The sequence below is a fragment of the Myotis lucifugus genome, unplaced genomic scaffold (assembly GCF_000147115.1).
Source record: "Myotis lucifugus unplaced genomic scaffold, Myoluc2.0 scaffold_29, whole genome shotgun sequence".
Taxonomy (NCBI): domain Eukaryota; kingdom Metazoa; phylum Chordata; class Mammalia; order Chiroptera; family Vespertilionidae; genus Myotis; species Myotis lucifugus.
Window position 1 is genome coordinate 8,748,032 of NW_005871077.1, and position 7,210 is coordinate 8,755,241.

At 37.8% G+C, this 7,210-nt stretch overlaps 1 pseudogene; it reads left to right on the forward strand.

Annotated features, from left to right (window-relative positions):
- The first annotated feature begins 3,213 nt into the window (after nt 1-3,213).
- LOC102429565 lies at nt 3,214-4,167 on the forward strand (annotated as a pseudogene).
- Nucleotides 4,168-7,210: the final 3,043 nt, after the last annotated feature.

A 7,210-nucleotide genomic window follows, 5' to 3' on the forward strand; every position in this document is an offset into this window, starting at 1 on the left:
ATCGTGCACCTATGGATGAGGACAGTGGGTGGGGAGTGAGGGCGGAGGGTGGGGCGGGAACTGGGAGGAGGGGAGTTATGGGGGGAAAAAAGAGGAACAAATGTAATCTGAACAATAAAGATTTAATTTTTTTTTTTAAAAAAACACAATAGAAAGCATCAACAGTAAACTAGAAGAAGCAGAGGGCCACATCAGCGAGCTAGAAGACAATGGAAGGAAAAAACACCCACACAGAGCAGCAACTGGGAAAAAAAACTTAAAAAACATGAGGAGAGCCTAAGGAAGCTTTGGGACAACATGAAATGAAACAACATCTGCATAATAAGGGTGCCAGACAGAGAGGAAACTGAGCAAGGATTAGAAAACCTGTTTGAAGAAATAATGACAGAAAACTTCCTTGATATTGGGAAGAAAAAGGTCGCACAAGTTCAATAAGCACACAGAATCTCAAGCAAGATGAACCCCAAAAGACTGACACTAAGACACATCATAATTAAATTGGCAAACACCACCAACAAATTAAGAATCTTAAGGCTGTCAGAGAGAGGCAGAAAGTTACCTATAAGGGATCTCCTATTAGACTATCAATTGCTTTTTCAATAGAAACACATCAGGCCAGAAAGGAATGGAATGAAATATACAAAGTAATGCAAAGCAAGGGGCTGAATCCAAGAATACTATACCCAGCAAAGCCTTCATTCAAAATTGAAGATGAAATCAGGATCTGCATAGACAAAATGGGCTAAGGGAGTTTATTACCACCAAGCCACTAATGCAGGACATGCTAAAGGGACTGCTGTAAAAAGAAGAAATAAAAAGGTAAGAAGGAACATAGGCATAAAGAATAAAAGTGGTGATAAACAAGTACCTATCAATAATAACCTTAAATGAAAATGAATTAAATGCTCTAATCAAAAGACATGGGTAGCTGAATGGATAAGAAAACATGACCCATAGATCTGCAGTCTACAAGAGACCCAACTCAGAACAAAGGACTCACATAGACTGATAGTGAAGGGATGGAAATTTTTTTTCAGTAAAATGTAAATGAAAAAAAGCTGGGATAGCAATACTTATATGTGACAAAATAGACCTCAAAGTGAAGGCCATAGCAAGAGATAAGGAAGGCCACTTCATAATACTAAAGGGAGCAATTAAACAAGAGGATATAACTCTGGTAAACTTATATGCTCCCAATAGAGGAGCACCCAAATACATTAAAAAAAAAAAAAACTACTGGAAGATATCAAGGGAGAGATTGACAGCAATACAGTCATAGTAAGGGACATTAATACCTCATTGAGCCAATGGATAAATTCTCTAAATAAAATTCAGCAAAGAAACATCAGTCCTAAATGACTCACTAAATCAGATACAATTAATTGACATCTTCAGAACATTTTACCACAAGGCTACAGAATATACATTCTTCTCAAGTGCAGACAAGACATTTTCAAAATTAGACCACATATTGGGACACAGGCAACTTCTCTTCAAATTCAAGAAGATAGAAAGCATATCAAGCATCTTCTCAGATCACAATGGCATAAAATTAGAAATCTGCCGGAAGCCGGTCCATCCTTGCTGCTTGACACAGTCGCTTCAGGGAAGAAACATCTGCACAGCATATGTTTCAAGGGACCTGGCGTATATGGCATACTGTTATTAATATGTTTGCTCCCCTTCTTGGCCCTATGTGTTTTAACCAAGGTCACCTCTCCGAGAAAGGTTGTTTCCCCAGGTAGGGATTTTTCCCTGAAGTTAGGGAGGGAATAAAATCCCTTAACTAAGTGCCAGGCGGGTAGTTAATCACTTTAACTACGAACAATCAAGTTTAAGCTACATAATCTTTACTCCCTGGAATGGAGATAAGAAATGCCCTAACCTTTGGAATAGAAATTGATAGGATTAAAATCAACTGGTATAAATACAGATGTAATAAGACAATAAAACACAGAACCTGGCTGGAGATCCTGGACAGAACCTGGCTGGAGATCCTGGCTAGAACCTGGCTAGGCTGCTGATCAACTGAACGTGGTCTCCATGTCATTCCTTCTTCCCTGACTCCGTCCACACCTTTGGAAACCCCTGGACCTGCTGCGGTCGGACCCCAACAGAAATCAACTACAATAAAAACAATGAAAAAAAAATCAAACACTTGGAGGCTAAATAGCATACTATTAAACAATGATTGGGTTGCCAAAGAGATCAAAGAAGGAATAAAAAACATTCTGGTAACAAACAACAATGAAAACATAACAATCCAAAATCTATGGGATACAGTGAAAGCAGTCCTGAGAGGGAAGTTCATAGTTATACAGGCCTACCTCAAAAAACAACAACAAAAAAATTGTAATAAATTACCTAATGCTATAACTTAAAGAATTAGAAAGAGAGCAACAAGAAAATCCCAGAGTAAGCAGAAGGAAGGAAATAATAATAAAGATCAGAGTGGAAATAAATGACATCCAGAACAAAATAAACAATACAAAAGATGAATTAAACCAAGAACTGGTTCTTTGAAAGGATAAACAAGATTGCTGAACCTCTAGCCAGGCTCACCAAGAAACAAAGAGAGAGGACCCAAATAAACAAAATCAGAAATGAAAGAGGTGAAGTAACAACAGACCCCACAGAAATACAAAGGATTTAAAAAAATTAAATACTACAAACAACTCTACTCCAACAAACTGGACAACCTAGACAAAATGTACATATTCTTAGAAGAATACAAGCTTCCAAAACTTAATCAGGAAGAATCAATAAACCTGAATAGGCTTATAACTACTGATGAAATTGAAGCTGTAATCAAAAATCTTCCAGCAAACAAAAGCCCTGGTCAGGACAGCTTTACAGCGGAGTTCTACCAAGCATTCAAAGAAGAACTACTTTCTCTGACTATTCCAAGAAATTTAAGAGGAAGGCACACTTCCAAGCTCTTTCTATGAAACCTGCCTTACCCTAATTCCAAAACCAGATAAAGACACCACAAAGATAGAGAACTACAGGCCAATATCCCTGATAAACATAGATGCTAAAATCCTCAACAAATTTCTAGCAAATCAGGGATAGCATTACATTAGAAAGATCATGCACCATGACCAAGTGGGATTTATTCTGGGGATGCAAGGATGGTACAATATCTGAAAATCAATAAATGTGATACATCACATAAAAAATTGAGAGATAAAAATCACATAATCATATCAATCGATGCAGAAAAAGCATATGACCAGTGTTCAGCACGCCTTTGAGCCTGGCAACTTCCCAGCATTCAGATCCTCGGACTTTCCTCACAGTAAGGCCCCCAAATGCCAGTCCTCGCTCCCACCTCAAATGAAGAAACCAAAAGTGCCTCTAGCCCCCAACCTGGAGAAGAAGCCAACCCGTCAGACTTGCCAAAGGGAGAAAAAGAACAGCAAGAAGCAATTGAACATATTGATAAAATACAAAATGAAATAGACAGACTTAATGAACAAGCCAGTAAGAAGATTTTGAAAGTGAAACAGAAATATAACAAACTCCACCAACCATTCTTTTCAGAAGAGGTCAGAATTGATCGCCGATATCCCAAATTTTGGGGTAACAACATTTGTCAACCATCCACAAGTGTCTGAACTGCTTGGAGAAGAGGATGAAGAGGCGCTGCATTATTTGACAAGAGTTGAAATAACAGAGTTTAAAGATATTAAATCAGGTTACAGAATAGATTTTTATTTTAATGAAAATCCTTACTTCAAAAATAAAGTTCTCTCCAAAGAGTTTCATCTGAATGAGAGTGGTGATCCATCTTTGAAGTCCACTGAAATCAAATGGAAATCTGGAAAGGATTTGACCAATCATTCAAGTCAAACACAGAATAAAGCCAGCAGTAAGAGACAGCATGAAGAACCAGAAAGCTTCTTTACCTGGTTCACTGACCATTCTGATGCAGGTGCAGATGAGTTAGGAGAAGTCATCAAAGATGACATTTGGCCAAATCCATTACAGTAATACTTGGTTCCTGACATGGATGATGAAGAAGCGGAAGGAGAAAAAGAAAATGATGATGATGAGGAGGAAGGGTTGGAAGATATTGATGAAGAAGGGGATGAGGATGATGGTGAAGAAAATTAAGATGATGATGAGGGGGAAGAAGGAGAGGAAGGTGAAGGAGAAGATGATTAATGAACACTGATAGGTTCCAACCTTTTTTAATTTTCTCCAGTCCCTGGGAGCAAGTTGCAGTGTTTCTTTTTCTTTTTCTCCCTCCCCCCCCTTGTGCTCAGTTGCCCTGTTTTTGAGGTCTCTTTTCTCTCCCTTACACCATGGTTCTCACCTTATTTTTTGGGGGGGTGGATTTACCTTGAGCAGGTTATAGTGGGAAAAGAATATTTGCCCCTTTCTGTTCCAAAGTCATTTTTATCCCTTCCTGTCTCAAGAAAAACTTAATGGAATCAACACTACCATGCTCTGTGGGAAAAAAAGAAAAACCTTCTACTCCCTTAGCTCTGCTGGGAGCTGGAGGTTGCTATTCCCCTGTGTAGTAGTGCATAGAATTCTTGCTTTTTTCCTCTTTTCTCTGTATATTGGGCTCAGAGATTACACTGTGTCTCTATGTCAATATGGACAGTTAGCATTTACCAACATGTATCTGTCTACTTTCTCTTGTTTAAAAAAGAAAAAAAACTTTTAAAAGCCCCCCCCCCCCCCCCCCCGGTGGTTATAGAAGGTAAGCAAAGGGTGGGTTTGAGATATTTGGGTGGGTTAAGTGGGCATTTAGACAACATGGCTTCTCCTTTGGCATGTTTAATTGTGATGTTTAACGGACATCCTTGCAGTCTAAGATGACCCTTTTAAAATAAAATTCTCTCCTAATGATGACTTGAGCCCTGCCACTCGATGGGAGAATCAGCAGAACCTGTAGGATCTTATTCAGAATTGACATCCCTCTATTGTAATTTTGTTCCTGTTTATTTTAAAATTTTCTTTTTGTTTTACTGGAAAGGAAATATGATGCTCAGTTTTAAACGTTAAAAGTGTGCAAGTTGCATTATTACAATAAGATTAAATGTGTACACACACAAAAAGAAAGAAAAAGCATTTGACAAAATCCAACACCCTGTCTTGATAAAAACTCTCAGCAAAGTGGGAATAGAGGGATTATACATCAACATAATAAAAGCCTTATATGACAAACATATAGCCAACATCATATTCAATGGGCAAATCTAAAATAATTTTCCCTAAGAACAGGAACAAGACAGGGATACCCACTTTCACCACTCCTGTTCAACACAATACTGGAAGTGCCAACCATAGCAATCATACAAGAAGAAATAAAAAGCATCCAGCCGAAACCGGTTTGGCTCAGTGGATAGAGCGTCGGCCTGCGGACTGAAGGGTCCCGGGTTCGATTCTGGTCAAGGGCATGTACCTGGGTTGCAGGCACATCCCCAGTAGGAGATGTGCAGGAGGCAGCTGATCGATGTTTCTCTCTCATCGATGTTTCTAACTCTCTATCTCTCTCCCTTCCTCTCTGTAAAAAATCAATAAAATATATTAAAAAAATAAAAAAAGCATCCAGATTGGAAAAGAAGAAGTAAAACTGTCATTATTCTCAGATGACATGATATTGCACATTGAAAACCCGAAAAACTACATCAAAAACCTACTAGACTTAATAAATGAATTCAGCAATGTAGCAGGGTATAAAATTAACACCCAGAACCATATAGCTTTTTTTATACACTAATAATGAACTCAAAGAAAGAGAAATTTAAAAAAAAATCCCATTTACCATTGCAACAAAAAAATTATGATACCTAAGAATAAACTTCACTAAGAAGGTAAAAGACCTGTACTTGTAAAACTACAGGACATTGAAAAAGGAGCTAGAGGAAGACATACACAAATGGAAGAACATACCCTGTTCCTGGATTGGTAGAATCAGCATCACTAAAATCTCCATACTACCCAAAGCAATTTATAGATTCAATGCAATCACCATTAAAATATAAATGGCATATTTCACAGACCTAGAACAAACTCTCCAAAAATCCATCTGGAATAAAAAAAAGATCCCAAATAGCCATAGCAATCTTGAGAAAGAAGAACAAAGTTGGAGGGATCTCAGTACCAGATATCAAGCTATACTACAAAGCCACTGTTCTCAAAATTGCCTGGTACTGGCACAAGAACCGACATATAGACCAATGGAACAGAACAAAGAACGCAAATATCAACCCAAGCCACTATGCTCAATTAATATTTGACAAAGGAGGCAAGAGCATACAATGGAATCAAGACAGTCTCTTCAATAAATGGTGCTGGGAAAATTGGTCAGATACATGCAAAAAAAAAAATGGAAGTAGATCACCAACTTACATCATACACAAAAATAAACTCAAAATGGTTAAAGGACTTAAATGTAAAATGGGAAACCATAAAAATCTTATAAGAAGCCATAGGCAGCAAAATAGCAGACATTTCTCATATCAATATCTTTACTGATACAGTAAAGGGCAATGGAAACTAAAGAGAAAATAAACAAATGGGACTACATCAAAATAAAAAGCTTTTGTACAGCAACAGAAACAATCAACACAACAAGAAAGTCCACTACATGGGAGGACATATTTGCCAACGCTATTTCAGATAAGGGTTTAATCTCCAAAATTTACAGGGAATTAATACAACTTAACAAAGGAACAATAAAAAATCCAATTAAAAATTGGGCAAAGGACCTAAATAGACACTTCTTGAAAGAGGACATACAGAAGGCCAAGAGACATATGAAAACATGCTCAAAGTCACTAATCATCTGAGAGATGCAAATCAAAACAACAATGAGGTACCACCTCACACCTGTCAGAATGGCTACCATCAACAAACGACACGTGCTGGCGAGGATGTGGAGAAAAGGAATTCTCAGACACTGCTGGTGGGAATGCAGACTGGTGCAGCTACTGTGGAAAACATTATGGAGATTCCTCAAAAAATTAAAAATGGAACTCTCATTTGACCCAGTAATCCCACTTCTGGAAATATATCCCAAGAAACCAGAAACACTAATCAGAAAGGACATATGCACCCCTATGTTTATAGCAGCACAATTTATAATAGCTAAGATTTGAAAACAACCTTAGTGCCCATTAACAGATGAGTGGATTAAACACCTGTGGTACATATACACTATGGAATACTACAGTGCTATAAAAAGGAACTTTTA